Below are 17,964 nucleotides of genomic sequence, written 5' to 3'. Positions count from 1 at the left end.
TAGTAACATGCAGTTATACGCACTTGTGTTTTATTTATGTCTCACTAAATCAGTCATACCCATAGTGCTGTCTATCTTATATCTGTAGACATGTTGTTACGCTGTTTGTGTGCAAAACAAACATGCGTAATGCGTTGTCATAAACTAGCATTGCTAACAACAGTTTACCTGGCAAGATCTAATGCAATCAATGAATATCCAACTTGTAAATGAAATGCAATCAACACGGGTATGACGTCATTCCCAGCTTCGGCTTACAAGTTCCAAGGTAAGTGGGACGCACTATTAGCAGCCAGATATCTTACCTTAACACAATAAATAGTACTAAAATAATAGTAGCACACAATTTTTACAATTCAATGTTTGTAAAGGTTAAATAAATGAGATATGTGGCAGTGAGTAAATAAGTGAGCTTTAGAGATGCTGGTAGGCAGATTATGTACACTTTGGGCAGAGCCATCCAGCATGGCTCAGACACCACACCAGCCTTGCTGTTCCCAGTCTGTGGCCTAAGCTAAATTAAGCTAACGAGCTGCTTCATACTTACCATACAAATAGAGGAGTGCATCAATCTTCTCATCCAACTATGTGTTTAAAAAGTGAATACATGTAGTTCTCTTCAGGACTATTTTATTCTTATTCATCTTTTTTTGTCTGTATGAAATAATTTAAGTGAGTTAAATTTCCACCCACCATTTACATTCCTTGCAAGCCACTTTTTGTGAAACACATGCTAAGTCATTAAGCTAAAACAATGTCTAATCCCCTGTACTTTGCACCTAATAGGGTGGAGGTGTTGGGGGGGTTAAAGGTTCTTATGTGCTTTCATGTCAGTGTAGGGTAGTTGAAAAAAGGCTAAATGATGCGTGGTTCAATGTAAAACAGGCTGCAGTATCTATTTATATGGGCTAAAGCAGCTGTAACTGCAAGCTAAGTGATTCATTAATACCTCCATAGGAAGGGCACTTTGTTAACACAAGGGAGTGCAGTAAATGTAACATAAGCAAGTGTGTGTATGCACACCCTTTATCTGCATGTACACACACACACACACATTCTCATTCCACAGAGACACATTTGGAGGTGTACAAATTAACCTCAAACTATCATTAGTCACAAACAGCACATTTGCACTGTGCTACAGAGAGCACTTGCTGATTAATTTGTTCCTTCCGTCACAGTAAAATATATAGGTAAACACTAAAGAGCGAGGTTGTGGGCCTCAGGGCTGCTAGAACAAGAAGAATCATTCTCCATACTGTGTACTCCCTGAGGAATTTGGTCGAGACCAACATTAATGGGCCAAGTTATCAGTGTCTACTCAAGGATTACACTGCTACTACTGAGGGTGTTAAAAGGCATGCATTACTTTTCTGTACATGTAGTGAATACATACACACACACACACACACACACACACACAGTACACAACAGCAACATTTGACACACTTCTGGCACAGTGAGATTCTTGAGTTTGACAGGGGGCTGAACCGCTATTGGTTCAAATCCCTGGAACAGGTGTAGGATTGGATAAACCTGCAAGAAGCCCCGGGCCTCAATTCACAGGTCCTTGCATTTACATTTGGTGTTAATAAGCAATTATTGGATCTCAGTATGCAATTTTGGTAGACAAAGCTGCAATGTGCCTTTTTACAGCGAGGAAGAACTTCCTGAACGAGGAAACCCTTTTGTTCACTCTCCTCTTCCTTTTTCCTGTCCCATTTTTTTTCTTCAGGGTATCTTTTTCCTCAACATCAGGCCCAACTTCTCTATTCCACACTTGCTTTACCGGAAGAAATAGAGAGGAAAAATGTCAGCCTTAATGTGCTACTTAGGTTTTGTCACATATCCTCAGCCAAATCCTTCTCAGTATCAACTTTTTCTTCCCCTTGCACTTGGGTCCACTTCCAGGTCCCTCCCCTAATGGCTCAATATCATTTTGTAAATCCAAATCAAAGCTATAATTACTGTCTCCGTTTCAAGCAGGAACATGACAATTTGAATTAAATCATCGACAAACCTCCTCCCATCTTCACTCCCTTTCCTTAAATGTCTTTGTTGGCTTTTTCCTCAGTGTTTATTACTTTCGGCACCCCCCCCGCCTCCACCGGTTTCGCTGCGGGTTTGATAATCTTCTTAAAAACCTCGGCACTGTGCTGTCTTTGCAGTGCGACCAGCCATGGCCAAACGCTTCAAGACAAGGGAGAGGGGGGCGATGAGAGACTAACAGGGGTGTCTGAAATGAATCTGGATTTGTGCGGGGGGGCATGCAGAAAGATTTCCTTTTAAATACGTCTCACTCACAGGATTTGGCAGGTTGTTCCCATGACAATTGAAGCCCATCTTTGGATTGTGTGTGTGTGTGTGCTTGTGTTGGTCTTATTGTATGTGTGTGTGAGTCGTGACCTCTTAGCTTGACACCTTTAGCCGGTTAGTTTCGCTGCAGAGGCTGAGGCCGACCAGTCGCTCTCATTTCAGAGGAGATTTTGTGTTGCTCTCTTCTCCAACATTAAACATTACTTCTACTCTGCTGAGCTCTCAGGTCTTCTTTCAAATACTTACTACACTGCAGTTAGAGAAAGTTGTTACTGCTCAACATTTTTATTATACCTGAAAAATACATGGGATTTTTATCTGGAATCAGACCACGGGTTAGAATTGACAAGTGTAAACATTGCTGGCTAGCTAGACAGTGAACACATGTGCATCGTACATGGATGGATGATGACAGATGTACTTTTTTACTAACAAGTATCAACTACTGTATATGGAATTAATGCTGAATTAAGTTGTTTGTGTATATGTATCTGTGTGACAAGGTTAGTAAGTTGCACACCGTTTATTCGCATAAAAAAAAAAGAATTAACATGTAATTTATTATATCCCCGGAAAACCCAGTGGACACCAAGTGGTTCAACTAGCAAATGTAAAAGCTCTATTGTTACATTCTCTTTCCCAGTCATCAATCTAATGAAAATAGACCATGAAAAATATTACAAAGACATAGAGTATGTCAAAAACAAGACATACAGATATCTCAAGAACAGAGACGTTGAGAGTAGAAAGCAAATTAAAATGTATGTGTACTGTGATCACGCTGCAACGGCTCCTAATGTGAATACCAGATTTGGAGCATATTATACACATTCCAAGAATAACAATCCAATCCAGCAGATGTCGGAGCATGTAACAGAAATCGACCTAGCTTATTCACAGGCCTGACTGAAAAGGCTAAACCAGCCGTGCGCTGATCAGCTCAGCCCTGACGCCTCTTAAACCCACGGCCGCAAAATCATGAGACACTGCAGTGAGGGCAAGGAGGAGGGGTGCGTTGTGATAAAAGCACTAAAATGGAGGCCGCGTGCACAAGCTAAATGGATTACTTCCCCTCAAATTGAGAGATCATTTTGTGTCTGAAAACTGGGACCCCATGCTGGCTTTCGCGCCAGGGGGTGCATTGAAGGTTGGGGTGTGGGCGAGTGGTTAGGTTCACTGATTTGCAGACTGAGCAGGGATACAGACGGATCAGGATCTGACAGACTGCAGGAAGACAGAGCTAGATCGGAGCAACGTGACACAATATCTCAAACAGAGAAGAAGCCTGTAGAGTCGGTGCTGATTGAAAAATCCACAGACCCCAACACCCCTGCTGTGTGGGTACCGCTGTGGTGGTTCATGATAAAAGACTGGGGACAAATGTGAGATGGGATGAATTTAGGTGTCAAAGGGAATGTGTGTGTGTGTGTGTGTGTGTGTGTGTGTGTGTGTGTGTGAGCTCACAGTTCCTTAAAAAAGAAGTAGTTCAACAGACAATTTTTTTTCAGAAATTACATTAGTTTTAGATTTTTACCATATGTTTAAAAAATCATTTTTCCTTCCTGGAAACAGCGAGAGGAATGACATTTTAATCACTGCTTTACACGGTTGCTGATAGTTTCCAACATTGCCTTTATGTAGCCATGTAATGTTTATATTAAACAATGCATTGATTTATTATCACTTTTAACAAAATATGACAAAATAGTCCCACCCAATGTTTAGAAAAGATTTTAGGATACTTTTAATTACTCACAAAGCACTACATGGCAGTGCCCCACCATACAGTACTGCCCTTACTGTTCTTCTACTCTACTTCAAAATGTCACCAGTCAACGGATAGCGACCTTTTAAATCTTTCCTAAACTACACTGCAAACTAAAGGTACAAACATTTGCAACTTTGGCCCAACATGTCAAGAATAATCTGAATTAACTTTGTTATACTATATTATCATCAGTCTTGTGCAAGATACTACTACGCCATGGATGTCTGAGCCTCCACTACTACGGATCACAGATATTATTGCATTTTCACATGCCAATCTTTTTGTTGCATAGTGAGTAAGATATTTCATCATCATGGGAAATACGGTGGACGATTGAAAATATTTACTAAGAGGATTTTCATTAATTTTCCATCCTCACAGAGGTTAAGTAGCCTGCAAATTAAACAGTTATTTGTCTGAAAGATGTAAAATATTATCCACATCAATTATCAAACTATTGTGGCATATTAGCGGATATAATTATGTTTTTTCATAACGCACAAATCATATCGGACCCCAACCATAACCTCAATAACAAGCACCATCTGTTACCTTCAGGGAGCAGATTTCGTTCCATGAGATCCCCCTAAGATTCAAACAAGCCATGTCCAGCTTTGTGCCAGCATCCATCAGACTATGGAACAAACAATAACCCCCCCCCCCATCTCTCCAGACTTCGACTTATTCTCCTCCTGTCTCTTTAAGCCCACCTCCTGAAAAAAATGTATAATCAAAGAATACATGGGAATCTCCCTTTTTAACAATATGGGACTTTTAACGTTAGTCATGGACACTGCTCGCAACTAAACCTTGCTAGCCAGCTAACAGCACAAAAAATGTACAAACATGAGCGTTAGTAACTGTAATGCGATTACTATTACTATTATAATTTAAATGGCAATCCCTTACCCTACTCATTGCTGATAAATATAATAAGATTATTGTAACAGGCTACTATGTAATATGTTACACTGTATAGATGTCTCTCTTTACTTGTAACTCTAGTCATTGACTAGAACGTTCTGTCCACCAGTTCCTTCCTCCCCGGTAGTATTACATCGTCACCTCCTCAGAGCAGAACCTGTTACTTCAGGTGATTGACAGCTGTGAGCATCTTGAAAACAATTGGGATCCAGATAAACTGTTTGTGTCCTTAGGGGTCAAAGGGTCAGATCGAGGGCCAACTGTGCAGGCTGGGTGTGCCATTTCAGTGCTTTGCCCCGACACACACACGCACATACACATGCACCGGCACTGAATGACATGGTTCTCTTCCTCCCTGGAATGGTAGCAGACAGCGGTAAATTAAAAAGCTCTTATCCTAATAATTAGACCCACGGCAGGGGCGACCTTTGTGCCTCCCTCAGCAGAAGAAGCACACAGGTAATTAATGCCCCCAACTCCACCCTCTTCTCCCCATCATGACTCACACACATACCCTGCCCTGTGGGGCGAGGGCTACACGGGCCGATGGGTCCCATTTGAAAATGATACCCTGTCTTCCATGCCCCCTTCAGGGCATCTTGCGTGGGCATCCATGGGTGATGGCGAGGAAACAATGTGTCTGTGTGTGTATGAGTGTGTACTTAAGTGTTGTGTATGTGCAAGAAAAAACTGAAAAATTACTCACTGCATGAAGGGATTATTGTAGAAATGACTGTGTGTGTATGTGTGTGTCTGTGTGTGTGTGTGTGGGTGCATTTGTGTCTATTCATGCATGCATCCATATGGATTGTGTATGCATACAGAAGTCATTGTATGCTCAAGCAAATAATTTCAAGCATGCATCCATATGGGCTGTGTTTTAGTCTATATGCTTTGTGTGTGTGTGTGTGTTTTTGTGTGTGTGTGTGTGTGTGTGTGTGTGTGTGTGTGTGTGTGTGTGTGTGTGATTGGGTGGCTGTGTGTGTCTGTGCAATGGTGGGTTTAAGGCTGTCAGAATAGCTGTGTAATGGTGCGTAGTCCCTTTTGATAAGTCTTACAGTTGTGGCCGCGGCCCCATCCTCTTATCTCCAGAGGACAATGTTGCACTCAGAGCAGCTGCCACCACCGGCACAACACACACCACCTCACACACTCCTGCCGCCTCACAGGCTTCCATTCATCTCCACATGCTCAACTTCACACAGACGTGCAGACACACAGGCAAGAGTAAACACACAAACACACACACACACACACACATTCACATAATCTATTATGAGTACACAATGCAACAGACGCACAAACGCACACATGCACTCAATCACAGAACACACACATTTTTACAGTCTAAACAACTAAGTTCTTATCTCTTCAACTCTCTCTGACTTCAAATTACTGCGTCATTATCTAACATTCACCTCCTTAAACGGTAATAATTGATGAAATGAGATTGATTAAGCATGCTATTAGTCCAGGATAATTGGCTAGATAATGAGCAGATTGCCTGCTAATTGCTGAACAGATAATATGCCTCAAATTTGCCTTAGGCAAAAACAGTGAAATAGCAGATAAGCATGTTCTGAAAGCTATCAAACTACGTGCCCAGATTTCTGCTATAGATTACGCCTTTGCCTTCAAACAACAACTAGCGTTACACCTGAAAGCATAAACATGGACATGACTGCGTTGCCACTGGTCTTTGCTTCCATGTGTTCAGAGCACAAAAATTGGCAGCATCTTTGGGAATGTTGTCAAATGTCTGTCTGACGTGTGGCAGTATTCAGTCAAACATTAGTACAAGTGAACACACAGTCAAGACAATGGAGAAAATGCCTGCTGTCGTGATATCAAGTTATAAAATCCTACCAGTAGCACCTTATAAGCCTTTATTACTCTTTTGTTTGTGCTGTATTTCATCATTTCACTGCAACTTTAGCAACAACTCTACAACAATGCAGTCCTGTGCTCCCGAAACCTAACCTCAAATAATTATGATGAGAATGAAAGTCATGCTTAATTCTTATTTTGTTTAAATTGTTTTTGTGGCAAACCATGAGCCATATAAACTCCTCCCCATACCTTCAATCCATTCTCTCATCTGGATGTTTTTCTTTCTTTTACAAACTAATATCTTGTCGAGGAAACTGAGCTTGGAAGGTTTAGATTTGCTCTGCGAGGCCATATTTAGCACAAGCCTTTTTTCTTAAGCTAATAATCATGTTATTCCCATAAATTTATGTCAGTATGTAAATGTATTCAGAGGTTTTGGTGACACCCCTGCAAGCAATTTGCCTTGACTTAGTGTTTAGTGAATTAATGCCCATGCAGCATCCATTTCTTTTCTCTCCCTGTCAATATGCTGGCCATCAATGGCCCTCTGTCCTGCCAGGGCCTCTGTTTGCCTTAGGGCTTCCCCCTTACTCTGAGCAGCCTCCCTTTGTGTGGGAGAGTCACAGGGAAAGAAAGCAAAGACGACAGAGAGGGGAGAACAGAGGGAGAGTTTTGGTAAACAGTAGCCTGTCACAGCTCAGCGGGATATGCTATATAGCCACTGCTTCTCTGCTGCCACCAGGGAGATTTTTAATCGCCGGCGTGTCTTAAATAGCCAATTAGACAAAGGGGGTTTTTGTGTTGTATCTGCAGAGCGGGCAGGACATTATAAAAAACAACTGTGTGAGAACTGAGGGATGTTTGGGGGGTGCTGAGACGGGTCATGGTCAAGAGCTGCCTGATTAATGCCTGCTTGTATATAGTACTGACAGATGGGCCGGGTAGTCTCGACGAGCCTTCTGAGAAGGGTTTGGGTGGGAGTCACCTATAGAAAGTCTGTATATTTCCGGCTTGAGACCGTGTTCTGTTTGGGTACCAGGTAAGCAGCAGGCAAAGGTATGTGAACTCACACAGCCTTCATCTAGCTCTATTAGAGATGGCGTTTCAAAGTCACAAAGAAAATAGGGCACTTAGGAGCACTTTTTTTCAGGTTTGTCCAGCTTAAAACAGGATCATATGAGGATAAAGTTGCTCAGAGCTCATCAGTGCATACTGTAAGAGGATGTCAGATGTCCTAGTCTGGATTCCAGGCGTGTTCCCAGACAGCAGGCCACTGTGGCCGATGCAAGTCTCTGCTGTCATTAACCTACATCTCTCTAAATTACCTCCTATTCCCAATGAGGGGAGAAAGAGAAGTGTGTGGGGGTGCAGGAGAAAGAAAGAAAGAAGAAAACAGAGGACAAAAGAGTAGGGGAAAGAGGTAGAAGAAGTAATGTTTGCAGGAAAGTCAGGAGGTGGAGGCAGGAGAAAGGAGCCCAGGATAGATGAGGACAGTGATGGAAGCTGACAAGGAAGAAAAAAAGGGATGAATGAAAGAGGTAAGACCTAAACCATTAGGAAATGAAAACCAAGTGTAAAACCTTGTCATATGTTGTCACCGGATCCTGCATTAAATGTGAAGAGTGTGATTTATTAGTGTTGTGTTTTCAGCATGAAAATGTAATTTATCGGACTGTAAATACTGCAGCTGCCTGTGTCATTTTCACGACATTTGGGAGTTGGCTTTTAATTAAAATGCCGTAGATGGAGACAGTGTGTCCTGGTGTGTTTCTGTACGTGCGCATCTTCCATGTATGTGTGCTCTTTGTCATGTTTTTTATCAAGTGTAATTAATGTGGCGTTCTATTGGCTACCATGCTCAAGCTGTGCACAGTTTCGCCACTGTGGTCACACAATGCGCACAGACAAACACACACAATGCAAAGAGAAAATGGGAGACAGACAGAGTTGACTAGATTGAGAAGAAAAACACAGTCACACACTCCACTGCCTCAATTACCAAGCAGAAAAGAAAGAAAATGATTATTGAATACCAAGACAATTGCAACTGAGGCAAACAGTAATAAGTAATGGGCATGTTGTGCAAATTCATTATGGGGAAGAAATAGCCATGAAATTGAAAAACAACAGTAATCAGAGAATATAAAAAGCTATGATAAAAGAGGGCCTATTGAAAGGCAAAGAGAGAAGAAACAAAAAGGTGGAGGAAGGTTGGAGATAGTGGAGGGGCAGAGGGATGTGATTGACAGCTATTGACAGTTAATGAATGGCCCCATATACCTGAACCTTTAGGGCAAGTGGGCGGGGACAAAGAGCATCTCAGGTGACACTGCAAAGTGGGAGAGAAAGAGATCCCGACCATGATATCTTATAGATACCGACCACACATGAGAGGTCACGCATTCTCACGGACTTCACTCATGCATGTAAACACATAAACACCCACACACACACACCCTCCACATGCTAACAATGGCGCGGTGTTTATGGTGTTTTCCAGCTTTCCAGGAATGTATTTGGTGTCTTTCAGGCCTGCACGATCAATCATTATAAAATCACGATCTCGATTCTCCCTGTTTATGATTTAATATTTAAATGGCTTTGGTTCAAAAAAAAATTGTAACTTTACCTGAACCAAACTTCAAAACACCTGTTGATGTCTGAATCTTTAACCACTTAGGTTTTTCTCCTGGACACGTCACACACATTCTGCCCTCACTGCTGCAACTTCTGTTGACTGTTTACATATCTGTGCTCATCATCAGAAGTACATTGTATGTGCTGGTGTTATTGTTGAATACATTGTTAATACATATTTCTAAAAAGTTATGATATTTTTGTTGTGTTATTATTACAGAATGCTTTTTTCTGACCTTTTTGAATACCCCAACAAATAACCCATATTACAAAAAAGACTAAAAAGAATGAAAAACTAAACTAAGAATATGCATTTTCAAAAAATAAGAATAAACTAGCAAACCCGCTAAAAAACTAAATTAAATTAAAACTAAACTCAATTTGAAAACAAAAAGTAAAAAACGAAAAGAAATTAAAAACTAATGAAAAATGCAAAACTATAATAACCTTGGCTTGCTGAGAGAGGTACCGTGGTTATTTTTGTTTTCCATGACTGCAAAGACTTGGATGACCAAAATTTAAAAAAAAGGGACTAGTTCTTATTACTCTTTGTGTGATTGCAATACACTTCTGAGCTTTCATTTCATCTTTTTGTTTGTCTTTATAGTCATATAACAATTTATGCATTTATGTGACATCCCTGCAGTATACATATCCTGACTCCCCAGGTTCTCCTAAAAGAAAAGAAGTCCATGACTTGATTGTGCATCAAAGGGTTGAGATAATAAAAGCATTATTACAAAAGGAGACCAGGCAAACTAAATATTGGAAGAAAATAAAACGGCTTAGACCTGAGAGGGTTTAAGTTTGTGACCTTTGATGTGAAATGTGGAATGTGTTGTGGAACGTCTACAATGGTAATGTTTGGGGGTGATGTCCCAGCTTGTCCATAAAGTTCAAGCTGGAGTATCCCGACTTTACCTTGCAACAAAGACTTAATTCTCACGATATCACAGCAAAGAGCAGCAAGACCAACCTGTCCGGTGAGAAACTACAGGCCGCTTCGGGCGTGGTTTAGCTGTGTGTGTGACGGCCGTGAGTTCCGCAACTGTTTGTTCAAAACAACCATGGCAAATGCAATGGACAGATGGATCGTCCAATCTTCTGCCAGGTATTTTTTAAAAATGCCTCTTTTCCGAAGTTTCCAATGATGGCTTCTCCGATGGTTCTCAGGAACAAACCATCTGGCTCGTGAGGTTACTCCAGACCTGCAGTCAACCAGCAAGCAATCGACTAAGTGGATTCACATGATGGCAAGAAAGTGTAATAGCTGTCAGGTCTGCTCTCCTCAACAAGGCAAAGAAAACAGCACAATGTGTGTTTAGAACAGGAACTACATGTGCAGGAAGTTATCACTTACATTGACCTCATCATGTGAAGATGAATGTAAAAGTGAGGTGAACATTTGCTGACAAAACTTTTGGAATCATATCTATGGTGAGTTTGTGTGGACCTACCTTTACAACATTATTAAATCATTGTTAAATATAGCATATATATCGAATGTTCTTAATCTTCTTTTTTCTGAATTCTATGAGAAGCCATGATAATGTTTTACTGATTTGTCTAGTTTGCTGTTGACCTATAACAATAAAGCTTTTTTTAACATATGTTTTATGTCAATATCTTTGGGTTTCACAGCGTGTGGCTCTATTTCAGTGTGCATCTGATTCTGTCTCATTTTCCCTCACATCACACAGTGATGATGTTTCATAATCAGTGTGAACAGCAAAAAAAGTTACTGCACTTTTGCTATTATTATTAAAAAAATGATGAATGGCAATTAGATTAGGTCCATTTCAAAGGTTCTTACCACGTTTTAATTGTGTTGGAAACAAGCAGCAGTAATAGCTTAAGAACAGATGTGACATATTTTGTTCTTGTTTCTCGAGCGTGTCTTTTCCGCACTGCCAGTTTGAGACTGAAATGGGATACAAACAGTTATCAGAACCTGATACGAGCAGCATGAGTAAATGGACATGAAGGCTTGCAGTGTGAACAAGGCTTCAGTGTGCATTTCAAAACACATGGGATGGACACACCGACAGAATGCACCTAGACATAACATGCAAATAGCAAATCAGACCCAGATTCAAACCTGATATTTAAACAAGTCTTGCAGTTTTATATGAGCAGCACCTTCTCCTTCTCCCCCCAACCTGTTTGGGAGCTTGTGTATGCTGTTGGACTTATATCAACACAGATACATATACTACATGTGCTATTGCGCATGTCTGTCAACGCTTTAAGAGCCAAGGCCTCTAAGCTAACAAACACCCCTCTGGAGGATAACTCAATATCCTCACATCTCTTTCCCTCCAAACAACATCCTTCAAAACAACTTCTCTTCCTTATCCATCCTTTCTTTCCCTTCCTTTTCCATCCTCTCCCATGCCTTGCACTTTACTCAGGGATGCAAATGAAAAACAGTTCTCGCCCCGACACTACTTCTAACGTTACACTGAAGTTCTTTCAACCTCCCCTGCTGGCGTTTTGTTCCAAGCTGGCACGGAAACTCAGCAGGACAACGTTTCTTACTAATCCTCAGTAGTTAGCTCACGCTGAGGGTTTGGGGAATACTAATGTAGTTTATAGTGTTTTTTGCCAAGTGTAGTTTTGTTAGTGGACGGTTCAACAAAAAAAGGTGCATGTGATGTGTGTTGAGCCATTACTCATATATCACAAGGCATTTGTGCATACGAGGGCAATATCAGCACCCTAGTGAACAAAAATAGGAAGGTTAACAGGAACTTTTTAAACAGGGCAACACACCAAAGAAAACCCCAAGTTTCCTGTATCAGTCACATTAATGAATTTGTAAGCTCTTCGGCACACTGTTGGAGATATTTTTGTGTGGGTGGTGTACAAGCTCTTATTTGGACTGTTCTTTAAAAAGGGGGTCATTGGAGTTGACAGTAGGGCTCTGTAAAAATTCCATAAGGAAATGAAGAGCTGGGAGGAGGGAGTTATCCTTGATAGGTGACTGTTAGGCAAACATACCTCCTGTAAAAGCACTCATAAATCATGTCTACAGTGGTAAGGGCCTTGGCAAAGCACTGTACACACTTAACAGGCACAATGGGACTCACTTGGAGCTAAAGTATAAGGTGATGAGGACGAGTGTGATAGCAGTGACAGGGAAGGAAAGACAAAGAGAGAGAAATTGAGTACATGGGCAAAAATACAAGCAAGACGAGGACAATGGAGGACAGTCAGAAACATGTAAAAAAGTGTGTAAAGATACCATTGGTAGAGGGCATGGGGGGAGAAGAGAAATACAAAAAAACTATGGCCAGCTAGCTTGATTGAGGAATGTGGCAGAAGCAGGGTGAGAGAGAATTAAAGGAGTGAGAGGATAGCAAAAGGAGGAAGGGGAGCAAGTGATTGATGGAAAACCTGAGTTAAAGGCCTTGGAGAAGGACAGGACACCTCATCAAAATCTCATACACACACACACACACACACACACACACAAACACACACACACACACACACACACACACACACACACACACACGTCTGTCAGTGCCGAACTCCTGAGAACACCCTTGGCACTCTTTGATCCCACACAGGCACCTCAAAAATCACTCAGTCAGCCAAAGCTGTCCATGCCCATACAGTTCAGTTTACTGCCTGACCGAAGGTTAACCTCTCTCCACATTTACATAGCCTTCAGAAAACGATGGTATTAACAAAACATATTGGTCACTTTGAAAGCATTATACCATGTTAAAATGTCTCTGTCACTTGGTAGAGCAGGCACACACATATGGAGGTTTACTCGACTCCGACCTGTAGCCCTTTGCTGCATGTCATTATATGCAATGGCTATTGCCATGTTAAAAATAAATGAAAATTTTAGTTCATTCAATCATTTGGCGTTAGACACCTTTATAAATGTGGTGTAGCTTGTCAACAGGTTGACACGTTTTACACGGAAAACCCTCTGTCCCTGTTTTTTGGTAACACTGATGCTAGCCCACCGCAAAAACATTTGATAAAATCCCCTACAGTACAGTATATTCCAAGGGTTTCAGCCTGCCAAGTTGAGCATGTAGCCATGAAAGCATGTTCCCATATACGTTGCATTCCTATGACAATCCTCTACTCTGATTCTTGTATGTGTAACTCAAGTAAGGCACACAATTGTGAAAATTCTGCTTACAATGGTGACTTGTGGATTGATTTGCCTTTTGGACAAGGACAATGCCTTAGTGTATGGACACAAACACACGCGCACGCTGTTTGCGGATGCTCCACATCAAACATGGTCTGCAGACAGGTAATGTGTGTGCAGAAAAAAACACTAAAAAAGGAGCGTGAGAGCTTAAAGGAGAGAAAGCATCAGAGGTAAACAGTAGTTGGGGCTTTGATGTCGTTTGATGTCTGGTGCATATTGCCCCATTCTCTTTATTAGATGAGAGTGGGACAGAGACAGGGAGGGAGATGAAGAGACAGACAACATGAAAGCATCATTAGACAGCGGTGGATTTAACCTCTCACAAAAGGCATATCCACAAACACAAATCAATGCCAGCAGATGTGAATGCCACACACTTTTGTAACCGTGGTAATAGAAAAGATGCATGCTCTATCCGCTTACATGTTGTCTCCTCTCAACCTATAAACAAAATCCACACTGGGAAACTGGGTAAACTCATAAATGCGGTGTTTAAACTGGGTTTAGAATCTAATTTGCTTCAAAAGCTTTGAAACAAATAATAAAGTGGATACTTGATTCTCACCAAACAAGCATTACTCAGCACTGTGAAGCTACAGAAACAGATATTATTTCTCTAACCTTCACCCAGAAATTAGTCGCAAAACATTTGTTAAAAGCCACTGGATCTCACATTCCTTCCTCTATGCACACACACACACACACACACACACACACAGACATATATGCACACAGCGACCCTTAGATCCCTGCGTCAATCCATCTGTTAACAGACCCCGTTGACCTCCACCTGAGTGTTGATGCATATACAAGCACAACGAATCTCAAGCCACTAACTGTACCCTCTTACACACACACACACACACACACACACACACACACACACACACACACACACACACACACACACACACACACACACACACACACACACACACACACACACACACACACACACACAAACACACACACACAGTTTTGGTACAGTGTAGGATTAGAAGGGCGTTAGTGATGTAGAACATTCCTGGCCTCTTTTCTAAAATAAGGGACCTCGGGGCTGGACCATAATCCTCTACAGGGTTTCCACTCAGGCCCTCTAAGCTTTAAGCTCACTGAGGTTTTGGCTAAACTGACTGTATTGTACTGTATGAGAATCTGGTGGTAGGAAGTGTATTATGTTAATCCAAGTGCAAAACTGATTGTGAAACAAGGGCCAACACCACAATTACTACAAGAGCATGAGAACACACACACACACACACAGATTAGAATTTTAAGCAACTGAATATCTACTACCACTACTGAATTATCTATGTTTAAATAAATACCACTGAAATATAGGGTTGACCTAAAAAGTTCAATATGCCTCTACCCTCCTAGCATATGAATACAGAGTCAGATACAATACTTATTTACCAGAATGTTGATTAAATGCTTTAATCAAAGCTTAATTAGGGATACACCGAAACCAGATCTTTGGGGTTTGGCCGAATATCGAATTCACAGGTTAAGAATCTGCAGAATCCGAAACCAAACACAGAATCCTACTCCCAACCTCAGTCCATTAACACAGGAAACCCATGAATGAAGTAAACAACGTCCACAGTCTCTAAAATAGTTAAACGCAACAACTTAAAGTTGAATTCACACGCTCTTTTTTTTACATCATGACAATTCGCTATCGCCAGATGAATGACAATTTTGTTTGGCAAATTTTCGTTAACCAGTATAGGATGGAGGCATGTTGGGTGGACAGTTAACGTAAGCTAACAATTGCCGCCACTGTGGTGAGGCTTGTTTACAGAGAGAACAGCTGACAGCCCGGAAGAGGCACTGTCTGGTTAACACCAGTTTTTGGCTGCAACTGTCCTTCCTTTGACATACCTGAAGTTGTCGGTAGATTCCTTAAATCACAATTTTTCAGATGTTTCATACACAAATGTTTTAACAGCGTCAATATTGTGTATTGTTTAGAGTCCTTGCCACTAAGAGACAAATCAGCAAATTGAACATGTAGCTTGACTTAAATCACCTTCTTTTGACTGAAAGTACTGCCAAACAAGACTTTTTCTGCTCATGAGTTCCATTTTCACTTTCTCACAGCCTACTGCATTGAATGGTCTACCTAAATAAACAGCTTCCCGTAAACAAAAGTGTCATCATTACATCAACCAGCGTACTGTGCCCTGTGCGAGCTTAGGGTTTGGTTTGGTGGAAAACAAATTGAAGGTTCAACAGAAACCGAAGCCTGTAAAAAAGCTCAAAATCTGTCCAAATTCGGTAAATCCCTAAGCCTAATACACACACGCAAGTGTTTTTTTTGTACCAACAAAGGCCACTAATATGGCGTTGTAAAATAATGTATTCTATACCTATTTCCGATAGACACATGCATATTGTCTATGGCACATCACCACACATACACACACCTCTTGTCAGCCCCTTTGAGGTCTGCAAACTCTTCTCCTTATCAGCAGTAGATTATCAGTGCCTACTGTATTGTTGCGAATGTGCACACCATCCCAGGCCTAATAGGCTGTCTAAGTGATTTTGTCTTTGTCCTTTTGTGTCCTTGCCTTTCAATCAACCCCCACTGATTGTAATCTAGCCAACCAGGTGAGTGGATTCGTCAGGAAAGTGACAATTGGCTGCCCAGATGGGGCAGATCTTTTATCTCAGAGGAACTTCCTGCATTAATTGAGACCCTTTAAGTGGAACAGGTGAGTTGAAGATTGCAGATTTAGAGGATGGTGCTGACACAAGAGTGTGTGGTTTATGTAGAGGGTAGGATATGTCTCAAATGGTAATCCTTGAAGTGCTTCTAGGACAAGGAACAGTTTTGTTTTATGTTTTGATGTGATTTGATTCAAACGTAATTAGTATTATATTTTGGTATTCAATTACTAAAATAATTGTTGTAACATTAGGTCTCCTGTCACTATCTAGACCTTCACTGCGTGTTAGTGGCTCTCAGCAACAAATGTATGCATTCCTTCTGAAAAACGGTAATCAAGAGTGTCACCAGCTGCAGTAGCTTGATGTTAACAAGCGGCCTTGACATATTAACGTCCTAAGAACATATATAAAGTAATAAAAAATAAAAAAAGTAATTATTTAATTAATTGAAAAACATATTTCTAACCTATCTGTGAATCAAAGTCCAAAACATTATTATACATGGGCATACATCTTTCACATAGGCTTTTGATTTCCTGCAGTATTTTCTTCCCCAGTGATTACGATGTTATATGATCAGAACTACTGAGTACACTTGAAATGATTCCGGGCTGCCTCCCAACTGAAGAGTCGTGCCCCCTCCAAGCTGCCCCCATAACCTTGGTGTTTTTAAAACTGTACTTGTAAAAACAAACCACCACTATGTCCTGCGTACCGGCTTCGCATGCCACCCTGCACGGAATGTCCTGAAGTAGCAGATGAGGCTGCCTGAGCAGGAACGATTGACAAGAAGAAATGTTTTTTCTTCTTCTTGAGGAATCGGACATTGACTTGCTACTGCTGAGAGAAACTGGAAAAAAGGTAATGGGAACATTCGTCATTTTCAATAATTCATGCTGACATGAGAGCTGACAGCAACAGAGATAACATCTAGATGTTGACTGCAATGATGTGATTGGCTGATAGAGATTGTGGCTAAATCTGGTTGGTTTAACTAAAAGAAGAAATTTCCTTAATCGGCTGACAAGGGGAGAGCTTAGATAGAACTTACTTATTGGGACCTGGCCCCACTTGCGCCGTGGGTCGGGGCTCAGCGCCTCAGAACTCATTTGACCTCTAACAAAGACCTCTAATTTTTGGCACCAAGGTAGTGTATGTATACTACAGTGGCCATGTTCATGGAAGTGAAAGGACACATAACCCAGTGCAACAGTGTAGCTCATTGATGTGTAGTGGAATCAATTTATTGTTGGTTTTGGTCTTTCCATAGGATTTGTTGAAAAGAAAAAATATTTATATAAAATATCACGTAAGCTACTAAAATTCAATAACTAAATCTAAAAAACAATTATTGGGGGTCCAGTGGGAAAACCTCCTAAAAAGGTGGTTTATAGGGCCTAATTGGAGACCTGTCATGTAAAAATGTCAGATGCCTTTCACATGATGTGTGTGTGTTAGGGGGTTGGGTTGAGGGAGAGGAATAAATGCTTTGTATGTTAGTGTGTGTGTGTACCTCAAGAGTCAACCTAGACAGCAGCGGAAAATGAGCGTGTTCTGAAATAGCGTGCGGAAAAGTCATTTCTAGACTCTCCTCTACCCTATGTGGCCTGTTTGCCCTTAGGCTCAGCATGGC

The 17,964-nt window shown here is 41.1% G+C and overlaps 1 long non-coding RNA gene across 1 annotated transcript in view; it reads left to right on the top strand.

The window, feature by feature from the left end:
- The window catches only part of LOC117939953, a 308,332-nt gene that overhangs the window by 174,455 nt on the left and 115,913 nt on the right, over positions 1–17,964 (top strand). The gene's annotated exons all lie outside the window — the stretch shown is intronic.

Source organism: Etheostoma cragini, chromosome 3 (assembly GCF_013103735.1).
Source record: "Etheostoma cragini isolate CJK2018 chromosome 3, CSU_Ecrag_1.0, whole genome shotgun sequence".
In the NCBI taxonomy this organism is placed as follows: Eukaryota; Metazoa; Chordata; class Actinopteri; order Perciformes; family Percidae; genus Etheostoma; species Etheostoma cragini.
The sequence above is the reverse complement of the archived record's forward strand: the minus strand, read 5'-3'. Positions and strand labels throughout refer to the sequence as shown.